Genomic DNA, 24792 nt, shown 5'->3' with positions numbered 1-24792 from the left:
TTTTCTCTATTGTGGATGCCACAGATTTTTGCCTTTTGTGGGGGCGGAAGTGGGCGGGGCACAGTTTTGAAATATACTGGTAGCAGTGACATATCACAGAAGCCTGGATATAAAACGTCGTTGCTCTAGCTCCTATAATTTATAATCAACCTGTTCAAAATAATGAAATAAATGTGTTATTATATTATTGTAATATTTTATATTTTGTGGTATAAATAAAACAAATAACAGCTTTTATTTTATATCCCGCGCCCTAGTGCACCATACCCCCACCCCTGCCCATTCTTCATTTATTTTGTGGCGGTTGGTCAGTTAATCAAAAGACCCAAAACAAGAACCAAACTCAAATTTCAGTTCTAGCGGCCAGCAATACTAAACACACACACGCAAAGTACGTGAGAATGCATGTGCACCCATACACTAAAACATGCTGGAGGCAAAACAGAACCAGACCTGAGAGAGTTCCAAAAATTTGAAAAAAGCATACAATCACATATTTTTGTCGAAACATATTGCGTGTGTACTAACACATGCAAAGATGTTCTCTCTGCGTTCTCTCTCATGATGACGCGTCAGTACTCTGGGGTACTCAACGCGCTAGCCAGTGTGTGACGCTTTCGTGGTATGAACTGGCACATCTATATACTGTATGGTTAGTGCTAGTGGTTTTGATTAAGAAAAAAATGTTATTGTCATCGCTATATTTTTAAAATGGGACGGTATGTTTCGGTATATTTCTGAGGATCGGACTGTATACTTTATCAATTAATTCGCGGTCACACTGTGATCTCAGAGAGAATTATCTTCTTTAGCGTCACGACAAGCTCAACGTCAAAGCACAGTCCACTGCCAATTGCCGTTGTTTCTCGCATTCATATCGGCACCCGCTTTATAAACGTTTCAAGCGGGAAGAAGACCGCAAAGAGGAACGCTAGCAATAAACGCAAGCAGAACGAAAAGTAGACGAAGCGAGCACCGTTTCTGCTGCTTGTGCAAAAAAGAAAAAATTAACCGTGGTTCCAAATGATTTTCTTTTAAACGACAGAAATTTTGTTTTTTGTGATATAATTGTTTAATGCGCTTCAATGTCGACGATTGTTGGATGACAGATTGAGAGAGCGATAGAGAAGGCGAAAGCAACCCATAATTTTTGCTTTCTAAAAATAAAAACTTAGTCAATTTCTTTATTAAACCTCCCCACGTGTTTTAGTTGGGTCGTTATCTCGCTCCAATAAGAATTTTCCTTCCTCAGCGTTCGTTCTGTTCGTTGTCTGGCATATGGACCTACGCCGTACCGGAGGAGCAGTCCCATATAATTACATATATTGCCACCATCATGTTTGACAGTTTTTTCGGTGAAACTTGGAACAAATCCATTTCCTTTAGGGTATCGTACATTGCTCTCACAAGCATTCCCGAACTAAATTTATTTTTGTTTCGTCGCTCCATAAAATGTCGCAAAGATTTGCAAGCCCAAAGTAATATTGAAAATTCAATATTATATTTTTTAAATAATATTGTTGAGAAATTGGCCGCTTAACTTTAGTTCATTATTCATTTAAATTATAACTTTCCCTATTCATGTGCTCATCATTGTATTTTCCCACTTAAGCACCTATTTTTACGCGCAGAATTGTGCTGCTATTGCTTGTGCGCAAAACCTAACTGTAGCGTTCTCACATAACCCAAACCTTCAGCTGCACACGCATACATCGATGTGGACCGTTTTGCATTGGACCGTCGCATCGCATGATCTTTCAATTCCTCTTTGCTCGACTTCTTTTCGTGGAGTTGATTTTAATACAAAATTCTAGCCGCAACCAACCGCACGCATATCGCTGTACCGCCGCTCTTTGTAATACGACAACATAATCATTAGATAGATTAAATAAAACCTATGATAAAATAATACAGTCCACTAATTTATAACCAAATATTTGTTTAATATTTATAGTACACAGATTATTATATAATAAATTTATTATTTAATTTAATTAAAAGTTTTATTTGCTTTTGCACCGTTGACATTCTGTCTTGGGCGTATTGGAAAATTTTTTGAGTAAACTGGTCAAAATCGCCGTCTTTCAAAGCAAATCTTTCTTTAATTACCGCAGTAAAAGAATAATCAATGTTTATTATATTATAATACACAAGAGCACTGTCGTGCGACCTCGTAAGAGACAATGGAGCTTTTTTTGATTTGAGGATCGCTCCACGAACATTTGCCTTTATAGAGCCAACATTTCCGCTGTGTTTCGGAAGATTTTATTTAAAATTGGGTCCATTTGATGATCTAGTTCCTTTTTTTTTCTAAGATGCATAACTGTAATTCGAAATAATTGTTGTAATATTTATTTGGCATATATAAAGAAATTTTCTTACATGACTAGAATGTACTCATTTATTTTGGCAATATTGGCAGAATCCATGTTAAATAGGTTTGTGAAATTGTTAATGTTTCTGGAAAATACATGTGCACATCAGTATCTAATATATGCATTATTTATTCTGAAATTTGTTCTATTAAATGCTGCACTACATTACAGTCGACAAGGTTACATCAGTAGACCTCGGATTTTGCATATTTGCATATTTTTAAAGGTAAGATAGAAAAATTCTGATGACACTAAAGTTCGTTTCATGAAAAGTAGATTTGAAAACGATCTGCATATTTTCATTTTTTTTGCATATTTGCATGAAATGCATATGCATAATATACATATGCCAAAATATGCAAAATATATGCAAATTATGCAAAAAATATGCAAAATATGCAAAGTATATGCAAATTATGCAAAACATATGCAAAATATGCAACAATTTCCTATGAAAATCAAATCAAAGAAAAATTTAAAAGGGATTTAGAAGGTAGTATAGGTATTGAAATTTTATTAACTATTTTTTGCTATTAAACTAGATACTTAAAACATACGATATAATAAAGGCTTAAAATTTATTAGAAATAATTTGTATTGCAGTAAGCAACTAAAATTTTCTCTAAATTATTTATTAAGAGGCTCTGACGTTTCTCTCCAAAAATCATTTTGTACGTGGAAAAGCTTCTTTCAACGTCACAGGAAGTAAATTGGAGCAAATTTATATTTTATTATATTTTCTTTTGTGACTGGTTCGATTCCAGACAGATCTTCAGCATTTAGATTTAATATACTATTTTTTTTTTGAAATGATTTTAAAATCAGGATTTCTTTTCAAAATTGCTTCAAATTTCTTTTTTAAATCCATTCCAAAATCACCAGTTATGTTATAGACAATATTTTCAGCTTCCTTGAATAAGTCCATTGACGTTTCTAATGGTAGCCCCTTCGCTTCCAATGCTGTTATTATTTCGGCAACTCTCTCGAAGTGTGATTTTATATATACATATAAATTCTTGATGTAGTTGTGGATTTTCTATCAGCTCCCTCGCCAGCTTAATGGATTCAGCATCTTCTGGGTTCAGTGTTTCAAGAACCTAAAATGCAAATTTAGAATCTTTTTATTTATCAAACTAAAATGTTTTTTGTTGACAAACCTCTTTTATTCCCTCCATGTTATCTGCATAAAATGATGCCGCCTTCAACCATGTACCCCATCTGGTTATGATCGGTTCTGGTGGTAACTCCTTATTGAGTATTTGTTTGTAGCGTCGTACTCTGAGCGGAGCTTTTATGAAAATTTTTTTCACACAGGATATAAACGAGTTAGCGACATGAAACGATGTTCTTACTTTTTCAGCTATTAAATTTAATCCATGTGCTAAACAAGTTATATGTATGAGATTCGGATAAAAAACCTTTAAATTTTAACCAGCTTTTATCATATATGCCGCAGTATCAGTTAAGAGTAACAAGACTTTTAACTCATTCCCGTGAGGCCACAATATACGAATGCTGTCGTTCACAAATCGAGAAACAGTTGCATTATTTACTTCTTCCAACTGTTTACAGGACAATAAAAATGAGGATGAAGATTCCTTTTCGCTTAATGTTCTTATAATCAAATTTGCGACAAATCGCCCTTGCTTATCCGTAGTTTCGTCCACTGATATCCAAACGTTTTCGTCCTTTATACTTTCGCGAATTTTTTGGATAGATTGTTGGTAGGTTTTATCCAAGTAGTTCTTTTTGAGAGTACTCTCATCAGGAATTTGTTGGCCGGTGTATTTTTTCAGAAAATTATTAAATGTACCATTACTAAGCACATTCCATGGTATATTTGCCGCAATCAACGCTGTACATAGATCCATTTTAAATTCATCGTTTGAATTATCTGAAAAGCTGCTGGACGTGTTGCTGGAAGTAGGCGCATTTTCGTTGGATGCTTTGGACCTGTGAAGTGCAGTAGCAATATGAAGTGCAATGTATTTCAGCGGAGAATTTAACGCATGCATATCCTAGGGCGGAACCACACCTGGCTCCCGCTCGGTTACTATTCGATTACCCGTAGCTAGTTGCTCAGGAGGTAGTTCCGAACTAGTTTCCAGTAGAAAGCCAGCAACTAGTTCCCCACTCGACTACCCTTCGATTACCCGTATTAGTTACTACTAGTTCGATTACTAGTTACCAGTAACTAGTTCCGAACTGACTACTGGTAGTAGTCAATCTGGCAGTCTAGAATAATACAAAAATAAAAACACAATGTCTTTCAATATAATATAAATAAATAATATAAATATAAATAATTTTTAATTATATGTATGCTGCTTAGCCTACTCCTGGTTTTTTGTAAGACACTTCTTTTTAAATTCTCTCTTCTTCATCCTCTGCATTGCTTTCCGTAAAGTGCTTTCGGGGGGCTCATCGCTAGGCGGAATACTTTCTGTAATTAATATTAGTTTTATTTAATTTGAAACATTTTTAAATCTCTAGAAGTGTAAACGGTATTTTACCTAGCAAAGCTGCAAAGAATTCTTTGTGGGTCCTAAGGGCCTTCTTCCCTTGGACTCTATCGACATTAAATGCCATGACAATATCTTCGCTCAGTATAAAGTACAAGCTGCTTAAAACGCCAGCTGGCTGGAGTATTGATTTCATTGCTGTTATCTTTATGTTATGTTCTTTAATGCGTGACATCCAAATTGCAAGTGTGGCTTGCCTGCCCTTTACATTGCCGCTCGGATCGCTAAGCGAAGCTTCGCTCGGCCGACGTCGGTAGGCAGACGCAAAGCGGAGATAGCGAAGAGCGAGCTGGCAGAGAGCGTTTAGCAGGGCAAGCAAGCGCAAAGCTTTAACAAACAAATGAGTGACATAGACATAAGTAACAAACAAAATAAGCGGCTGAGGGCCAAGAATTAGGTGCTATTTGGCAAGCAGCTAATCGGCTGGGTTCTGCTCCGAACATTCACCCCCCGTTGGAAGGCAAAGGCTTTCAACAGATCCATCCTCAAGGGGCAGAACCGCTATTTTTCCAACGGCCCTCTTGAAGATGCTTGCTTGGGCGCAGCTGGCGGCTACGCTGGGATGATCGTCGAACGCAGCAATCGACGCTTCTTTACGAAGGCGGCTTGTCGTGATTACGTGTTGATCATCGGGAACCTCTGTAATTGCATAGAATGGCAGGAAATTTGGCAATGTAGAAACTGTTGAAAGTTGAATTTCATTTGGCGTGGATATGTAGGTTTTTAATATATGGAAAAGTTCGCGCTGCAGTTCCTGATTCTCCGATCGCAGTTTTTCCACTTGCACCTGGCACTCGAGCAGCTGCTTCCTGCATTGCTGCTCTAAGTTTTGGTACTAAAGCGTTGTGGGTCGAAAATCGTCAATAGAGATGCACGAGGAATTTTCAAAAGCGGTTAAAGCTGCACGCTTATTCTCCGAGCTATCAATGCTTCCTGATACTATCCAACCAAGTTTTGTCTCCTGCAATGTTGGCAATTGGGCTGATAGTCGAATCTGTCCGACGCACATTAAATCGAAGAACAAACCAGAACCTATCAACAGATCGATACGTTGGGGCTTGGAGAAATTAGGATCAGCTAGTTTTAGAGTCTCGAATCAACTTTCATAGAGATCGGTTGTGTCGCGCTTGTGCAAAGTTGTTTTCTTTATTCTGCTTTAGCGGAGCATTCTCTTGTGTGCTAAAAATAGCATACATCGTAAATTCGGGTGCTGCTTTGTGCGGTGTCGGCAATTGGACAAAAACAAAAAACACATTTGTGAACGTTTTTACAACTGTATTCACTGCCCTTCGGGCAAGACATTCCCCTCAGTCTGCGCACAGCCGCACAAGAGCGGCAATAAAAACTTCGCTTATCAGCTACGGTATAATGAATGCGAATAGTTCATCTGACTCTCGGCTTAGAAATAAGCGGACTGATCATGAGAGAATGCTTCTAATATCAGGCAAATTACCTTCTGAGTACCGTTCAGAGGCTGAACGCTCTACATGCACAGAAACCACAACAACAGTAACATTCACTAGTGCCACCAACAACACCACCTACACCATGGCAACTGCTACAATAAGCAGTATCTGCCCTGCACTAAGCTTTGATAGCCAAGAAAACTCCATATCCACATGCCCCGACGACACTGAGGCAAAAACACTTCGCACTGCTGCCGAACGACTTCTGGATGCTCAAAAACGGAGAACGGGCAAAAGAAAAAACGATCAGACTTTGTCATCTAAATCTAAACGAGGGAGCGGCGGCCGGGACCTGGGCTTGCCCCCCACTACAAGCCAACAGGCAAACACCAACAACAGATTTTCCATTCTTGACACGAACATCCCAAGTGATAGTAATAATGAGGAAGTTCGGATGAATGTAGATGCAGACGCTGGAAATGACCAACTGGATGAACACCTTTATGAAGCAGTTAATACAGACCAGTGTCTTCAAGGAGAATCAACGAGCTCTGGTAATCAGCTTAAAGGCCCTCCAAAACCACCGCAAATAGTTGTCAATATTAGCAACTTAAATGACTTATTTGATGTCATAAAGGACGTTGCAAATTTGAATAACGTTGTCGTCAAAGCTAACCAGGGGGAAACGGTCAGAATCCTCCCCAAAGACAGTGATACCTATAGAGCAATTGTGGATTGTTTCGATGCCATTGGAATAGAATTCCACACATACCAATTGCAGACTGAAAAGCCTCATAGAATTGTTGTAAGAGACCTACATCATAGCACCCTAAACAATGATATTACCGCCGATTTTAAAATGTTGGGCTTCGAGGTCCTTCACATCCATAATCCAAGCTCAAGGACTAACAAGGACGAAAAACTTAATATTTTTTTCATTAATATTAAGCCTTGAGCAAAAATTAACGAAATTTACCAAGTCAAGACCCTTTGCCGCCAAAAAATAAGGATTGAAAGGATGCGAAAATCCACAGAGATTGCTCAATGTCGTCGATGCCAGGATTTCGGCCACACAGCCAAATACTGCCGCCGACATCACAACTGTGCCAGATGCGGTGAAAATCACCAAACCTCACAATGCACACGCCCCTAGATGCACAGCCAACCTGCATTCACTGCTCTGGAAGCCATATGGCCAGTTACAAAGGATGCAAATGGTATCAGGAGTTTCTACGGCGATCAATGGGCTCCGCAAAGAAGGCAATTAATACGAACAGGGCGGGTCATGTCCCCTTAAATAATCAAGTGGCATATGCTTACTCTACCACACTTCCTGGAGACCAGCAACAGTTTCCTACCTTGCAGTCTAGTCACAAAAAGGGGGCTAATAGACCAACAATACAGCAGCACCAGCGAAATATTGTTCAGCACCAACCTTTGGTAGGCACTAGAAGTAATACAGGAGCCTCCTATGCTGCCGTAGCAAATGGTAATTCAAATACAATACCTGCTACACCTGCTCAGCGTCGTTTTCATAGTCTACAAGCGCATCAGCCACAAGGATTGAATAACCAGCAACAGAATTCATATGAAGTTCATGCACTGCTACAACAACAGCAGACAAAATTTCAACAATGGCAACAACAGCTCCAACAGCAGCAGCAGCAGCAGTTTCTTATGTGGCTACAGCAACAGCAGCAAGAACAGCAGCAGCATAATAGTCAAGCCAATCAACGCCTTGAAAAACTTGAAAAAATGGTTTTTGAATTGGCCAACACGATTAAGCAATGGGCTGGATCTAATCTTCAGCTCCAGAACAACGTTTCAGCATCTCAATGAACCCACTAAAGGTTCTCATCTGGAATGCAAACGGCATTTCAGGGAAAGCAAAAGAAGTTGAGCTCTTCGCGCACAAGAATAGCGTTGACATTCTTCTTTTGACGGAGATCAGAATTAAAAGAGGGGCAGCTGTAAAAATACATGGATATGCCTTCTATCCAGCCTTCAAGCCATCGCGGAATAATAATAGCGTTGGTGGAGTTGCGGTTTTAGTTAAGACTTCGCTTCGTCATTTTCCACAAAGGGTCATTGAGACACGCAGCATGCAAATGTCAGCAGTAAAAGTAGCCACAGGACTGGGCGATGTGGAGTTCAGCGCCATTTACTGCCCTCCCAGAGTCAGGATTGAGGAAAGACATTACATCGATGCACTCCGTGCTTGCGGGCAAAGGTATTTGGTTGGTGGTGACTGGAATGCCCGACACTGGCTGTGGGGAGACACTTACAATTCCCCTAGGGGGCGAGAGCTAGCGGAAGCCATCTCTGCTACTGGCGCTAAGATCCTTGCAACTGGATCACCAACCAGGTACCCATATGTACTCAATCACACGCCGTCCTGCATAGACTTCGTAGTACATCATGGTATTCCGGATTCTCGAGCAACAATAAGTCAGAGCTGGAATCTGGACTCCGACCATCTGGCCTTAGTCATCAGCATTAAAACAGATGGCATTATAGAAAATCCAAGCCCTCATCTAGTCACCAAGCACACTGATCTGCTCGCATTTAGGCAACATTTGGAGAGGTCGATTCAACTGAACGTCACGCTAAACTCTGAGGAAGATATCGAGATGGCTGTAGATAACATCACAGAGAGTATACACATGGCTGCTGCTGCCTCAACGCCCTCGCATCCTCCGACAAGCGCCGCCTATGGAATAGTTCTTACAAGAGAGGCCAGAGAGCTTTTGTCACAAAAAAGGAGACTTCGCAGACGCGCAATCCGATCTCAAGACCCATGGGACCGAATTCTATGGAACCGGGCTGCCAAGCAACTTCGAAACACCCTGAGAGAACTTCGAAGCAACTTCTTTGAACAAAAACTTGCTTCCATGGATTCCACCGTGGATGCTGGATATTCGCTTTGGAAGACCACTAAGTCTCTTAAGAGACAACCGTTCAGACAGATTCCCATCCGGTGTCCCAACGGTGAACTTGCTAGAAACGAAGAAGAGCAGGCCAATTCGTTTGCACATCATTTAGGGGACAGGTTCACCCATTACCAATTCGCCACGGAGGCGCAGTACAAAGAGACAAAAGATAGTCTGCAAACACCTCTACAAATGGCCTTACCCATTAAACCAGCCAGTGAATGATCACTTTGAGCCGCACTTGGGACTTGCACTAGGCTTTGACTTTGGCTTGACCTTGATTTAGAAAACTGGGTCAGCTCTACAAGACTTCTTTTTCCACTGCCGGTCACTCTGACGGTCACGAGGAGAAAAAGAAAGAGGCTGGGACTACTAAGTACAGCAACCCACGTTTTTTCCACACTTTCTATGGTCTTCTTCTGTTATACAGAATCCAGACACAGCAATATTTTTCTGCACGGCAGACAAATTGAATATCAAAGCGTTGCCGCTTGGTCGCAAAACAGCTGTTGATAAGCTTTATCAAAGCTCAAAAGATCTTCAGCTCAAATTTTTTTACGGCCTAGTTTTAGGCTGTAATTTTGGGAGTTAGCCGTGGTTAATTTAAATACAAGAAGGCACGACAAGCGTCGAATATTACACCCCCCCGCTGAAATCACACTTTGTGGTCTTGCTAACCAAAGCGTGATCCACACTTGGAGTGCTGGATACGATTTATTGTTTAATATCTTTTGCGTGATATTTACCAATAAAGCGACCCTGGAAATCTTCCAGCTCGTAGTAGCTGTTCCCGAGTCTTTTCTTAATGCGGGCTTTCCGAAACGTAGGTGCCAGTTTCGCATTAAAGCCTTTCACAAAACTACTCTGGTCAAAATTTCGTCTATAAACTTCTTGACCCACTTGAAAGTTTACTTCTCGGCTTCGAAGATTATAGATATTTTCGTTGCGAACATGCTGCTGTTTCATTGCTTCTTCAGCGGTCTTGCGAATTAGCTCGAAGGAATCGTCGCGATCAAAGACTACAGTTCGGTCCTCCAACATACTGAGGTTTCGTAGGAGTTGATAAGTGGAACCGCCAGTAATCATGTTTTGGCCAAAAGCAACACGATATGGGCTACTTTTGACGGCTGCATGCACACTGGACCGTAACGCACACGTAATGAAGCTAATCTGCTCATCCCAATTGGATTGATCGGGCTTAAAGTACGCTTTGATAGCAGCGAGTACCGAGCGATTTACCCGCTCTGAGGCATTGGTTTGGTGAGCGTAGGCGGCGGTGTACGAATGTCGAATTTGGTATTTCGCTAACAGATCATTGAACTTGTGTGACTTGAATTGAACACCGTTATCTGACACTATCACTCCGGGACTCCAAAGCAATGAAACAGGTCTTCCTCCATGAACCGAGTTACGGCATCCGCCGTAAATTTCTTTACCACTTTTAGGAAAGGAAATTTAGAAAAATGATCGAGTACTACAAAAATGCCTATATTCCCGGATCGACTTCGGGGGTACGGACCTAGAAAATCGACGTAAAGTTTTTTAAATAGACGAAAGGTCTCTCCTGCTTTGCCCATTGGTGGACGTAGAGGATGATTGGGGTGCTTACAACATTTGCACACTTCGCAGTTGTTTATAATCGCTTTTACATTGCCCACTAAATTTGGCCAATAATAGAAGCGTCGAACTCGTTCTAGCGTCTTATTGATCCCACTGTGAGAAGCTAAGGGATGTTCGTGGCCTTGTTTAAGCACTTCTGTCACAAGATCTCTGGGAACCCACAGTTTCCAGCACATGTCGTCACTAATTTGTTCACCCGTGGCGTGTTCAGCTCGACGATTACATTACTTTTACATCAGGTAGACGATCTGGATTAGCTTGAATTTTTGCAATGAGTTCCTGATAATCGGTTGATTTAAACGCTTTAGCTTGAAGGTCTACTAGACTATCAAGGCCAATATACGATAAATCTTCGGTATGCACTCGTGATAAGGCATCCGGAACGATGTTCTGACTACCCTTTCTGTGGCAAATCTTAAAGGTGAAGCCCTGCAGTTTCAGTGCCCATCGAGCTAGTCTCGAGTTCAGGTCTGTCTGGGACATCAGCCATTTTAACGAGGCATGATCGGTAATGATGGAAAACTGATGTCCTTCTACATATGCTCTAAATTTCTTGACGCACATTACCGCTGCCAAACACTCTTTTTCGGTTACGGAATAATTACGTTGGCATTGGTTCAATTTGCGCGACATAAATGCGATGGGTACCTCGTTGCCATCTTCATCTGATTGCATCAGGACACCACCCACTCCTGTGTGACTAGCATCACAATGGATTGCAAAGGGAATGGTAAAATCGGGACTGTGCAACACAGGAGCGTTACACATCTGTGATTTTAAGGAATCGAACGCGTTCTGTGCTTCATCGGTCCATTCAAATTTTCGCTTGCTCTTAAGTGTATCTGAGATGGGCGCTGCGATACCCGCATAATTTTTAATGAATTTGTGGTACCAACCAGTGAGACCCAAGAACCGGCGGACTTGTTTCACGGATCGGGGGACCGGAAACTCTTGAATCGCTTTGACCTTCTCCACATCTTTCTGGATAGTTCCGTTGCCTATAACATGGCCTAGGTATTTGACCTCCTTTAGGCAAAATTTGGACTTCTCCACGTTAATGATCAGACCGGCTTCGCGTAATCGGGCGGACAGGACAGAATGAATGAATCTGATCTCTCAGCTTTATTTTACGTGGCGGTTCCTCAGGGAGGGATTTCAACCACGGCGTCTAATGTTTATTTGCAGCTTAGCCTCGATTAGTGCGATATATATACATATATCACGCCATCACGCACCACCGCTACATACGCAGGAACCTGGTACGATGCGCCAGTTAGCGCCCGTAAAAAGAAGCTATAGCTATGTACATAGCGACTCTTCCGGTACCAATTGAAAGTATCCTGGTCGGGCATACAATCCCCCTTGGTGAGGGGCGAGGTGTATCTAACACGTCTTCCGATCTATGGGTCTCGGCACCCGGTTGAGAGCGCAACTCCACGAGGAGCCTAGCGGCTCTCCCCGCGTAACGTTTGGGTATCAACCACAGCCACCACGATACTCCCACTAGGGGGCCGACCTCAATGTGCAGCCTTGGAACTGCACAACCCATGGTACCGATCTTAAGGACTCAGCTCGATCCTCCCTTTTAGCCCCGACCGGCCTGGATAGGGAATCCACCCAGCCCGTGCGCCGCTTGCGCGTTCAGCAGCTGCTGTCGCCTGGAGAACGCCAGTCCGGCGAACCCGTCGAGAGTCCGCATTCTCTCCTGAGAAGCCGTCACATCGGAGAAGGTCCAGTCGCCATCCGTGTACTGCACTCCAAGTCCATCGAGGTCTCGCAAGTCTGCATAGAGGGGACAAGCACATAGGAAGTGCTGCCAATCCTCGCGTTCTGCGCCGCATAGACATGCTGGCGTGTCGCTAAGGCTTCTTCCATGCAAAAATGCATTGAGCGATCCGTGGCCCGTCAGCAGGAACCCAGCGCGCAGCCTGAAGCCAAACCTTCGTTCGCTGTAAACGAAGCCTGCGTTCGGGATGAAGCGGTGCGTCACCCGACCTGGGGAGTCACCATCATCCCATCTGCGTTGCCACTCGCACAACAGGCCTTCGTCTAGTCGCGCCATCTTCTGCTTCCAGCTAAGATTTGCCAAATCTTCGCCGTACAGCCAATCGCTCTCCTCCAGCGGGTAGTCACGCTTTAGTTTGAAGCTGATTGCCAGGCGTCTGGCAACCAGATCAAACGGGGGGGCTCCTGCTAGTACTTGCAGCGCCATGGTGGACACTGTTCGGCATACCGGTAGGCATCCAATCAGGATGATCCTTTGGCACGCAAGCAGATGCCTCCTGGCAACCACTTGCGTCGTCGTCACGACAGACCAAACCGAGGCACCAAATAGTGCGCAGGGCACCATGAGTCCGGCATATATTGTCCGCTTTGCGCGGGGACTGAGTCCCCAGTCAACCCGCAGTACGCGCGACAATGCCCCTACGATTCCGGTCAGCTTATCACGCAAGCCCGTGATGTGCGGGAGAAAACTCAACCGCTCGCCGACCGTGATGCCCAGGTACCGATACTTGCGCTTATATGGCAGGCTTGCTCCAGCAAACCGTACCACTGGCGGCCGTCTAAGTATGCCTTTGAGCAGCATGATCGCCGTCTTGCTAGTTGAAACGGCAACGCCGACTTCAACTCCCCAAGCGCCTACGATGGACATTAACTCACCTCCTTTTTGTTCGAGCTCTGATCGGGCATTCCCTTCGATGAGGAGGAGCAAGTCGTCAGCATACGCGCTGAGCTCACCAAGGGGCTCTAAGCGCTGGAGCAACACGTCCATTAAGATGTTCCATATAAATGGACCACTTATGGACCCCTGCGGGCAACCTCGTGTCACCGGAACAGTGGCTACTCCATGCCTACTGACGATGCTCGCACTCCGGCCGGAGAAGAAACTTCGCCACAAGCTTGCTTCTCGGCATCCCAGCTCAAGGAGGCGGCGTAGTGCAGCATTCCACTCGACGTTGTCGAAGGCTCCCTTGAAGTCCACGAAGACTCCGAGCACGTATTTCGACCGGCTGGCCGAAACAGTACTCACGACGTGTTTCCAAGCATCCTCCACACAACGTCCTTGGCGAAAGCCAAATTGCCATCTGCAGCCATCCGGAATGGTGTCCTTCAGACGATTCACCATGATGCCCTCAAGCACTTTGCTCAGCACTGGCAACAGACAGATACCCCGATATGAGGTAGGATCGGTCCGGTCCTTATCGGGTCCCTTCAGAAGTGGAACCACCCTAGGATGCTTCCATTCCGTTGGGAAATACCCTGTCTCCAGGCAGCGGGAATACATCGCTGTCATGTGCTGAGGGATGGTACGCCACAATGCCTTGCAAATGGCACCTGTGATGCCGTCCATGCCGGGAGAGCGTCTGCTCTTCAACCTGGCGACGCATGCATCAACCTCGAAAGCTTCGAGGGCCGGTGGAGCCTCGATCGGGATGGCAATGTGTGCATTCGACTCCGCAACAGGAAAGAAGTTGCGAAGGAGCACACCCGCACAGTCGTGCCATGTTGCGACCAGCCTACCATCCGTTCGAAGGCATCCAATCTCCGTGCTTTTTTTGCGGCCTCGGCAAATCCTGTAGACGTGCCCCCATGGATCATCTCTGTTCTGTCCCACGAAGCGTCGCCAGTTGTCTTCCTTCGATCTCAGGATGAGCTTCTTGTACTGCGCTGAGGAGATCCTCAACGCGAGCACAAGTTCCTCTGCTGCGTCGGTCTCGTGCCGACGAGCGTCCTGGAGCCTTCGCCTCAGTCTCCTGACCTCTCGGCGTTTGGAGTGTAGTTCGGCAGTCCACCAAACTACTTTTCTCGCGGCTCTCGGTGTGCTGCGTCCCAGCACTCTGTCGCACACACTGTGCACTACAGAGCGCAGTGCAGACACTTGGTTGTCCAACGGCGATTCGGCGGTGTCTTCCGGTAATTCGGCTGTCTCCCTTACCACTTCCTCCTCGAACAATCGCCAGCGCGCATTGGAAAGCTTCCAGGACGGCACAGGAGCAATGGGCTCAACTGCGTCGTTCGGGTCAGTCGTCACCACAACATGGATCATGTTGTGATCGCTGGTGTCCCATTCCTTCACTTCCCAATCGTATGTGGCCCACATAGTCGCAGCTTGGTTGACGATTGTCACATCGATATCGCTTTGGCCTCTACGGTTATCGAATGTAAACACCCGACTGGCTTCATTGAGCACGCCGGCTCTCATCTCGGTTATCCACTCAGACAGCAGCTCACCCCGTGCATAGTTAGCTTGCCCCCGATTGTGTCCGGAGAGCTTGCTAAACCACGCTGGGGATACTGCGTTCGCGCCGAGCTCAAAGATGACAGGAGTGCGGCTGCCCAGCAGCAGCACCGCATCTAAGTACCTGAGGTACGGCGCCAAGTCGGTGTCGAATTGGCAGTACACGGAGCATAGGAAGATTGAGCCGAATCTTCCCGTAACTCTGACGCATACTCCAAAATCCGTGGTAAGGGTCTCCATTGGCATGCAGATGGCGTCCGGTTCGTCGACGATGATAGCAGCTTTTCCTCGGCGGTCCTGGAATACTCGCATTCCAGAAGGAAGGCCGGTAATCCGCCCTGCTCCATCGACGTACGGCTCCTGGACCAGTGCGAACTGACGGCCAGAGCTGCGCATGATGGCTCCGAGTTCCATCACAGCCGCTCGGCCACGGCCACAATTAGCTTGGATGAAGCTAAACATTAATGTCTAGCTTGCACCCTCGCCAGTACCGCTGCGTAGATCGGGCACGCCGCTGACAGCATGGAATGTGCTGCAGGGTACCCCTTGAAGCGGCAGTTGCGGCAGTCCACGGGGTTGGGACACCGTGCAACGTTGTGGCCGTTCTGTCCACACCGGTGGCACACGTTCTCCTTAAGGCGACATTGCGACACCTTGTGGTCAAAGCCTGCACATCTGTGGCAGGCGTATGTTCGGACCAAGGAGCGGCAGCGGCATCTGAACCACTTTATGTACACGCATTCGTGCAACGCCTCCTGTGCCTTCGTGTCGACCTCTAGCGTCACGTTGATCGTGGCGCCGTCGGTGACCGACCAGGGTTTACTGCCCAGGTGAACCGACTTTTTAAATTCCGCGGCGGTCATGGTCTCCTCCAGGTTCTTCGCGAAGAGCTCCTCCATGAACTCTTCAGGTGTGATCGACGTGTCCACGTCATACACCACGACCTGAGGCTTGGTCTCCGGCCTCTTCTTGACCACCAGTCCTGCTTCGGCGAATTTTCTGCTGGCCACTACCTTCCTCAGTTCGCTCACTGAAGGGGTGCGAATAATCGCTCCTCCGCTCTTCAGCTCGCGAACCTCGTGAACGCGGACTCCAAGTGCCGGCACCACGGTCTTCTTTACACGCTCCACAAGCTCCTTGCTGGTCTCCTCCGGGTTCTTGCTCCTTATTAGAGCAGACCAGGTATCCCTAGGCCTTGGGATCGGTGCAGCGACGGCGCTCGGTGCGGGCAGGCCTGGGAAGGCTGTCGCATACGCAGCGGTTGTGACGGCGGTGGTGCCCGTGTGGGCAGCAGCAGCGGGTCTCGGTGGAGGCGGAATCCTTGCCCTCTCCTCCAGGCGTACCTTTTCTCCAGCCAGGGCCATGACCAACTCGTCGTACCGGTTGGTAGCGACGAGGATTCCTATGGAAGCCTCTGGCGGCATCAGCCCCTTCAGCACAGCCTCGTTCACCGCCATCCTGATCGCAGACATTTCCGCAATGATGGCCGAGTAGCCTGCCGCGACAATGCCAGTTGCCGGGCATGTGGCAGCGGCAGCGGTGGTGGCAGCGGCAGCGGTGGTGGCAGCGGTGGCAGCAGCGGTGGCAGCAGCGGTGGTGGCAGCGATGGTAGCAGCGGCGGCAGAGGTACTGGCAGCGGTGGTGGCATCGGCAGCGGCGGCGCCAGAGGTGCCTGGAGCCTCCTCAAAGGGGAGCGATGGTGGCGGCGATCTCTCGGCAGGGATCGGCAGCTCTCCGGCTATCCCAATCCCAAGCCCGATCTTTTTGGCTCCCTTTTTGGCGGCTGAGGACTTCGGCCGACCCCGCCTGCGGGCGGGAACGCTCGACGACGAGCTCGCCCCTACACTAGCCAGGCTAGTGTCGCTGGCGTCGGCCTCCGTATCCACTTCCATACCCGGCTTGTTATGGCTCCCTCTATTGGCGTGACTCGACACTAAACGGCACTAGTGGAGACGCGAACCAAAAGTCTCGGCGGAGACACGAACCGCAGGTTCTAGCGGAGACTAAAACCGAAAGTTTTAGCGGGGACACCAACCGAAAAGTTCCGAACTCAAGCCAAAGCTTCGAACCAAAGCTTCGAACTCGAACGTGCTGACGAACTATTCCGACTTGTTGTCGAACTATTCGCACTTGTTGACGAACTAAGCTTCCGCACGTGGCTGATGGCACGTTTATTTTACAAATATTAATTTGCAAATAGCTGCTCTGTTTTTTCACCAAATTAACACGCGATTGCACTGGCGAACAGCGCGTGATCTCGCGGCAATTTTAATATATTTTCCACTTGGAAAAATCACTTTTTACTTTACTCGAACGACGGTATAGCGGACCGCTTGAAAAACACGTCTGCTTCGAGTGGCAGTCAAAAAGCAACTGGGCGGACAGGACAGTGAGAACTTGAATATGCTGCTCAAATGATTCAGATATCACCAACAAGTCGTCTAGATAAATAAATATCTAATTTCGTGGAGATGGCGGTATCACTTTATCCATCAACTTGGACATCGTTTGGGGTGCATTACAAAACCCAAAGGGCATGACCGTGTACTGATACAACGGGCGCCCTAGGATTGTAAACGCCGTTTTTTCACGAGCGCTTACTTCCAGCGGAATTTGCCAATAGGCATCCTTCAAATCGATGCTTGAGATGAACTCAGCTCGAGGAAGCCGACTGAGAATGCCATCGATCAATGGCATGGGATAAGCGTTCTTAACAGTGACTTCGTTAAGTTTCCGACTGTCGATGCATAATCGCACCTTTCCAGGTTTACGAAAGAGGACCACGGGTGACGACCATGCGCTATCTGATTCTTCGATAACTCCAAGAGCTAACATTCGGTCTACCTCTACGTACATCAGCCTTTCTACGGCTGGAGACACGGCATAATGCCGTTGTTTTATTGCCTTAGCGTTGCCCACTTCAATTTCGTGCGACAACCAGCCCGTTTTTTCCAGACCTTGCTTCGCAAAGGAGGGAAACAAGTTTACCGTCTCTGTTAACTGAGCTTGCTGCTGCTTCGACAAACACACATGTAACGTACTATCGAATGTTAAACCTGATAACTCTGGACTGGATGATTTATGGGCTAGAAAAGCAGGTAACAAATTAAAACGAGACCAAAAGTCTATGCCTAGATATAGGTCTTGCACCAAGGATGGGACTACTAACAATTTCAATACTTTCTTCTGGCCTTGAAAACCCACTTCGGTGGTGACCTTGCCAATTATTGGCTGGCTCTGCCCATCCGCCGTACGTACTGCTGCTCTCACAGGCTTGATCTGGTTCGGATTCTGAACCAGGTCGGCCGCAAACTTCCCACCTATGCAACTTATGGATGCGCCGGAATCCATCAGTCCATCAGTCGGAACAACAAAAGAAAAACTGAAGAAGAAGACATAGTTTATGCTGACCCAGGAAATATACCATCTCCGATTCTATTGCATTCGTTCGCGGGCAGGCCGTAGCTCTAAGCCACTGACTAACCTGATCCAGGCCAAAACGGCAGACAATGCTCAGCAACGGTATGGACAAGCTCCTCCCCCAAACAACACGCTCCCATTTTCGAGGGTAGGCAGTAGAGCTAATCCACTTTGACACCTAATCCGACAGAAACATTGGAACGCGCTATTTAGCAAAGTGGCCTATACGGCCAGATACTACAGGTTCGTTACTATGCCTAGTAAGTTGAATAACATCAAGCGCGGGGCTTTAAGTTCTTTTAGAAACTGCTACGCAATCCAGCTACTCGAAGTCAATCCCCCAGACAATGCACGACCATGCATATCTTTTGGGAATTAATGGATAAAGGAATAAGTCTTATGACACTGCATTGAGATGCAGCTCGCATTGGTGTTGATGACTTTATACAAATTTTCTTGGTCGGGGCATGCCGAAGAAGGGCCCCACGTTGGGCGCCAAATTTTATATGTATAATTCTTAAAACGTTCTTAAAACCCTGCCATAAAATCGGGACAGACTTTTCGAACCCATTGCCATTTAAAATTTGTCTTTACCTGTAGCATACAACGTACAGGTTATAGGAGCTGATGATAACTAAACGGGAGTATGAAGTACGCGCTGGCTTCGGCTTTTGTCTCTGGTCGGCGGGGTGTGGGCATGGAGGATATTTTACTACCCATTTAGAGCTCTGGCAAATAGTCGAGATAAGAATTTATATAAAAACGAGGGGGAACGTTGTGAGTTGCTGCGGACACCGCAACTCTACGGTTATACCCGATACTAAGTCAGTATGGCTCTCCTCCGGCAGACGCCGCTAATATTAAACGACACGACAAAGAGTGCGTGCGAGAGAGACAGAAAATCAGTCTGAGCGTGACGTCGGGCGCTGCGTAGCCACTGCAAATTGATTTGTTCCTATTGGCTATAAAAATGATCTGATCTGATCCAGATTCAGAAGTCTGATAGATATGGTCATTATCTATGATTCGAATTCGAATGTGCAATATTGTGGATGCAACAGATTTTCGTCCTTTGTGTGGGCGGAAGGGGGTGGGGCGAAATTTTGAGATACACGTTTTATAGTAAGATCTAACAGAAGTGCGGATACCAAATTTGGTTACTCTAGCCTTAATAGTCTCTGAGATTTTTAAATATCCCCAGATTTTCGTCCTTTGCGGGGGCGGAAGGGGGTGTGGCGAAATTTTGAAACAAACTCGTCTCGGTCCGATATATTAGGAGTGTGGGTACCAAATTTGGTTGCTCTAGCTTTTATAGTCTCTGAGATCTAGGCGCTAATGTTTTACTCTAAGCAAAGCCGCCTATGCTACGTGTGTGTTAGAGAGAGACAGGGCGAGAAAAAATGAAATTGTTTTCTTGATGCTGGCTATAATAATAATACGATCCAATTCAGATTCCGCAGTCTTAAAGATATGGTCATTCTCTACAATTCTACGTTTTTGGTTTTCTCATATCTTTAAAATTGTGAATGCCACAGATTTTCGTCCTTTGTGGGGGCGGATGTGGGCGGGGCGAAGTTTTGAAATATTTTTGTAGCAGTGACATATCACAGAAGTCTGGATCCAAAACATCGTTGCTCTAGCTCTTATAGTCTTTGAGCACTAGGCGCTGAAGGGGACGGACAGACGGACAGGGCTCAATCGACTCGGCTATTGATGCTGATCAAGAATATATATACTTTATGGGGTCGGAAACGATTCCTTCTGGACATTACACACATCCGCTTTTACCACAAATCTAATATACCCCAATACTCATTTTGAGTATCGGGTATAAAAATCGCGTACGGTCAAAGGGACAGATCAGTATGGATACGTAAAAGAAGAAGATCACCGGTCAGATCTTTGTCGGCTGCGGTATCGCCCATTGGCGAGAACGCCCACCCTTCCATGATCCTTTAGGGCCAAACCTAACGCTAATAGAATCTAGTCCCTAATATAAGCCTGCTATTCGATATTGTCTTACATTTATAGGGTATTACTATACAGCATATACTGGGGAAAGAATATCATAGGGGCGAGGTAGGGTATAATGATCTTAAATCTATAAAAATGATTTGTAGTAGGTATATATAAATGCACGAGCTAGGTTATGTGTTCATCATAGGAAGAAGAAAACTTCAAACTTCATTACGTTAACTTGGTCAGTGCCAAAACCAGACAAAAATCGGGTATATGGAAAATCGCTTAAAGGCATGAGAAATACGTGTATAAAACCGTGATCATGGTTGAAGACCAACGAATAGTCACCGCATATTCATTCTTTTCAGATGGCTTACTTGGTGCAGGATAATCACTTACGATACGATTAATAGCTTTGACTCCCACGCAGAAAGATCTTTCGTTGTGTGTTGGATGAGGTGATTTGATGGGTGGATGAGTATGATGATGTGTGTGATTGTGATGAGTATCTGCATAGATGATGAGATGAATGCGTGGCAACCAAAATCAAAAACTGTAAAAATAATCGGTATTAATACACTACTCATTTGTTCAAGTTCGACTTAGCCCATGGACAGGAATTCCCTTTTTGTTTATACCGGATTTAATTGGCTGTTGCAAATTTTTGCCGTATCAAAAGAACGTAGTTAAACCGAAAGCGGATAAAAAAACAGGGTTTCGCATATCGGGTCTAGTTTCGAAAGAAAGATAGAAAATATAACTAAATCCGAGGCGGGGTCGATGCTTCCCGGCTGAAGACCAAGTTCCTACTCGAGGTCTGAAGGTGGCACACGATTGTACCGGGCGCAGGTAACTTCAGCTGCTTCCGATGCCAAGGGTCAATGACCACGGTCCATCTGCGGCGTGAGGTTAGGTACACCCGCACACTGGATTGCTCGTGGGGCGACTGGTGTATTAGAAGAGTCAGTCAGATCATGCCCATGGGTCGCACGGGTCCAGGCGACGCTTGCAGAGCCCACCGATCGGGTTTACTGGAGGAGCAAGTCGGCTACCTCGGCTACTGCCTCATCCGAATGTCAAACGGTGGGGGTTTAACCGGTGGTACGGGCACGTGGCCAATAGAGGTCTCCGGGAATAACCAATCCGTAACTTCTAGACCAGCGTTTCAATACGTAGATACTAGTGGTGCTAATCCTACGCGGAAAGAACAGAACATTTTTCAACGGGTCGCTGTAGCTGGGTGGATAATTACCTCAACAGAATTGCACCACTGTTTCGAAAAATTTTAATAAGCTGTGGGAGCTCGTTTTCCAAATGGTCGAACTGGCGCGTCCACTCAAATTGAATGATCACTTTGAGCCGCACTTGGCACTTGCACTAGGCTTTGACTTTGGCTTGACTTTGGTTTAGAAAACTGGGTCAGCTCTACAAGACTTCTTTTTCCACTGCCGGTCACTCTGACGGTCACGAGGAGAAAAAGAAAGAGGCTGGGACTACTAAGTACAGCAACCCACGTTTTTTCCACACTTTCTATGGTCTTCTTCTGTTATACAGAATCCAGACACAGCAATATTTTTCTGCACGGCAGACAAATTGCATATCAAAGCGTTGCAGCTTGGTCGCAAAACAGCTGTTGATAAGCTTTATCAAAGCTCAAAAGATCTTCAGCTCGAATTTTTTTAAGGCCTAGTTTTAGGCTGTAATTTTGGGAGTTAGCCGTGGATAATTAAAATACAAGAAGGCACGACAAGCGTCGAATATTACAGTTTCCTCGAGGACGGCAGATCACTAGCTCCCTACGGTTCGAGCATAGCCCGAGCGACATCTGCGAGGTTACGGAAGCCGAGGTGTTGCAGGCAGGCAGAAACCTGATACCCAGGAAGGCTCCGGTCCGGATGCGATCCCAACAGCGCGTTGAAGCTGGCACTTCTTCTGCTCCCGAGGGAAGTTGCGGGCCTTTTCAAGAAATGCCTCCAGGAGGGGACGTTCCCCGAGAGGTGGAAAAGGCAACGGCTGCTATTACAAACCAAGCCGGGCAAGCCGCCAGGCGTGGCCTCTTCCTACAGGCCCATCTGCCTTCTGGACTCCATAGGAAAGGTTTTCGAAATGGTGATCGGTGCGAGGCTGAGCGCAGCCATCGAAGCAGCAGGCGGTCTCTCCCAGAACCAATACGGGTTCAGGAAAGGGAGGTTGACGCTGGATGCCATCCTGAGGGTCGTACAAACGGCGGAGAAGGCCACTGCTGGGACAAGGTGGAGAGGCGGAACAAAGTCCGGCCGACTTTGCCGGCCGACTTTGCCAACTCGGCCGACTGGACCCGGACGCTGGAGGCACTGAGGTCCTTCAACATCCCGGGCTACCTACTAAATATAGCGCGCAGCTATTTCAGCAAAAGGGTGCTGATAATGGACACGTGTCAGGGCTCCAGGGCACACGAAGTCTCAGCCGGAGTCCCACAGGGCTCCGTTTTGGGACCCCTGCTCTGGAACGCCATGTACGACGGGGTCCTAAGGCTCCCGATGCCAGCCAACACCAACCTGGTGGGATTCGCTGATGACGTCGCAATAGTGGCAGTAACGAAGGAACTAGCCGCAGTGGAGGAGCTTGCCGACGTCGCCATACAAGCCGTTGAGGCGTGGCTAGCCGCCGCGAGGCTGGAGCTGGCGGCCCAAAAACGGAGGCGGTCCTAATATCCAGCCGTAAAGTGGTCGAGACCGCCAGAGTTCAGGCTGGTGGGACCGCGATCCAATCGCAGAGGTCCATCAAGTACCTAGGAGTCCTCATCGACACGCGCCTGTCCTTCATGAGCATCTGGAATACGTCCACACGAAGGCCGGTGGGACCGCGGGAGCGCTATCCAGGATGCTGCTAAGCATCAGAGGCCCAAAGCAGGCAGCGAGGAAACTGCTGACGAGCGTCGTGACGTCGCAGATGCTCTACGCCGCACCAGTGTGGGCAGAAGCCGCGAAGGTGAGGAGCTACATGCGAGGAGTGGAGGCAAGGTACAGATTGTGCGCCATTAGGATAGCGTGCTCGTTCCGGACCATCTCAGACGAAGCTGCGCTTGTCATTGCCGGGCAAGTTCCGCTCAGGGAGGTGATAAGGGAGAGGAAGGAGATCCACGACGCTATGCAGGACAGCGCAGCTGAGGTACGCTCCAAAGCGGAATTAAAGGACGCCGCCAGAAGGATCAGCTTGGACAGATGGCAGACTCGATGAGACCACTCACCCAAAGGCCGATGGACCCACACTCTCATCCCGAGCATAGCCTGCTGGGTTGAAAGAAAGCACGGCCAGGTAGATTTCTACCTCACCCAGGCACTGAGCGGACATGGCTGCTTCCGCGGTTACCTCAAGCGCTTTGGCCACGAGACAGAGGGATGGTGCCCCGAGTGTGGCACAGGCATTGGGGAGGACATGACGAGCGTCTTCTTTGACTGCCACAGGTATGTCCATGAGCGTCAGACACTGGAGGCAGCGCAACGGCCGATAAAGATAGCGGCGCATTCGCTCTAACAAAAGAGCATCTAATTGCACATAACAACAAAACCATGCCCTTACGTTTTCGCGCCAAACAAACAGCGAAAACGAACTCCACTCTAGCGTTGAGATACACTTAATACACTCAAGCAACATAGAGAGTGACGCCTACGCTCTCTCAGCATCCGGACATACGGCGCCGAAAGCACGCGAAAGCGCTTCTCTCCAGGCCATAAAACGTTTGCCGCCAAAAGAAAAGGCAATCTCAAGTGCAAACGCCGCCCCACGAGCATTGAAACGTTTGCCGCCAATCATCATTCTGTATCATACTTCTATCATATGCGGGTCCGAATGCGAGCGTTTTGTCGGGTTAAGTCTCGCATTTGACTCGTATGCGATATCATGTGTGAGCGTTTGGTTTGCTGGGAAGCTGAGCGTTTTCCAAGTGCGGTTGTGATCACCACGAGCTGCAAGTTTTCCGGGTAAAAATCCGTGCCACGCCTGGCAACTGAAAAGGAAAGCTGTTATGAGCAGATCACTGAAGCACCGGTCTGCCGGACAGCCTTGAACGGCACAGGGCTGCCGGGTCAGAGTTACGCGCCAAGCGAAATTTGAAATTTCAATTTAAATTCGACCCCAGAGCTAACTGGATTATCGAGCAAGAGGAATGAAGGAGGACAAAAACCTGGTTTTCGCTCGCCCGATCGCCGTAAGCTGTGCCAACATCAAGAGCAGAGGCACAGAGCCTGGACCTTGGGAGACCCCCAAGGGGGTACGGGACCCAGCCAGCCCAGAGAGTTCGCAGAGAAGAACGTCACCCAAGAAAAGCAAGGCTTGTCA

General features: G+C 46.8%; 1 long non-coding RNA gene across 1 annotated transcript; it reads left to right on the top strand.

Annotated features, from left to right (window-relative positions):
• Positions 1-499: 499 nt before the first annotated feature.
• LOC117186042 lies at positions 500-931 on the top strand. The gene is made up of 2 exons (XR_004471222.1): positions 500-719; positions 794-931. It is a non-coding gene; the product is annotated as an uncharacterized LOC117186042 (long non-coding RNA).
• The last annotated feature ends 23861 nt before the right edge of the window (positions 932-24792 follow it).

The sequence above is a fragment of the Drosophila miranda genome, chromosome XL, assembly GCF_003369915.1.
Source record: "Drosophila miranda strain MSH22 chromosome XL, D.miranda_PacBio2.1, whole genome shotgun sequence".
Taxonomy (NCBI): domain Eukaryota; kingdom Metazoa; phylum Arthropoda; class Insecta; order Diptera; family Drosophilidae; genus Drosophila; species Drosophila miranda.
The sequence above is the reverse complement of the archived record's forward strand: the minus strand, read 5'-3'. Positions and strand labels throughout refer to the sequence as shown.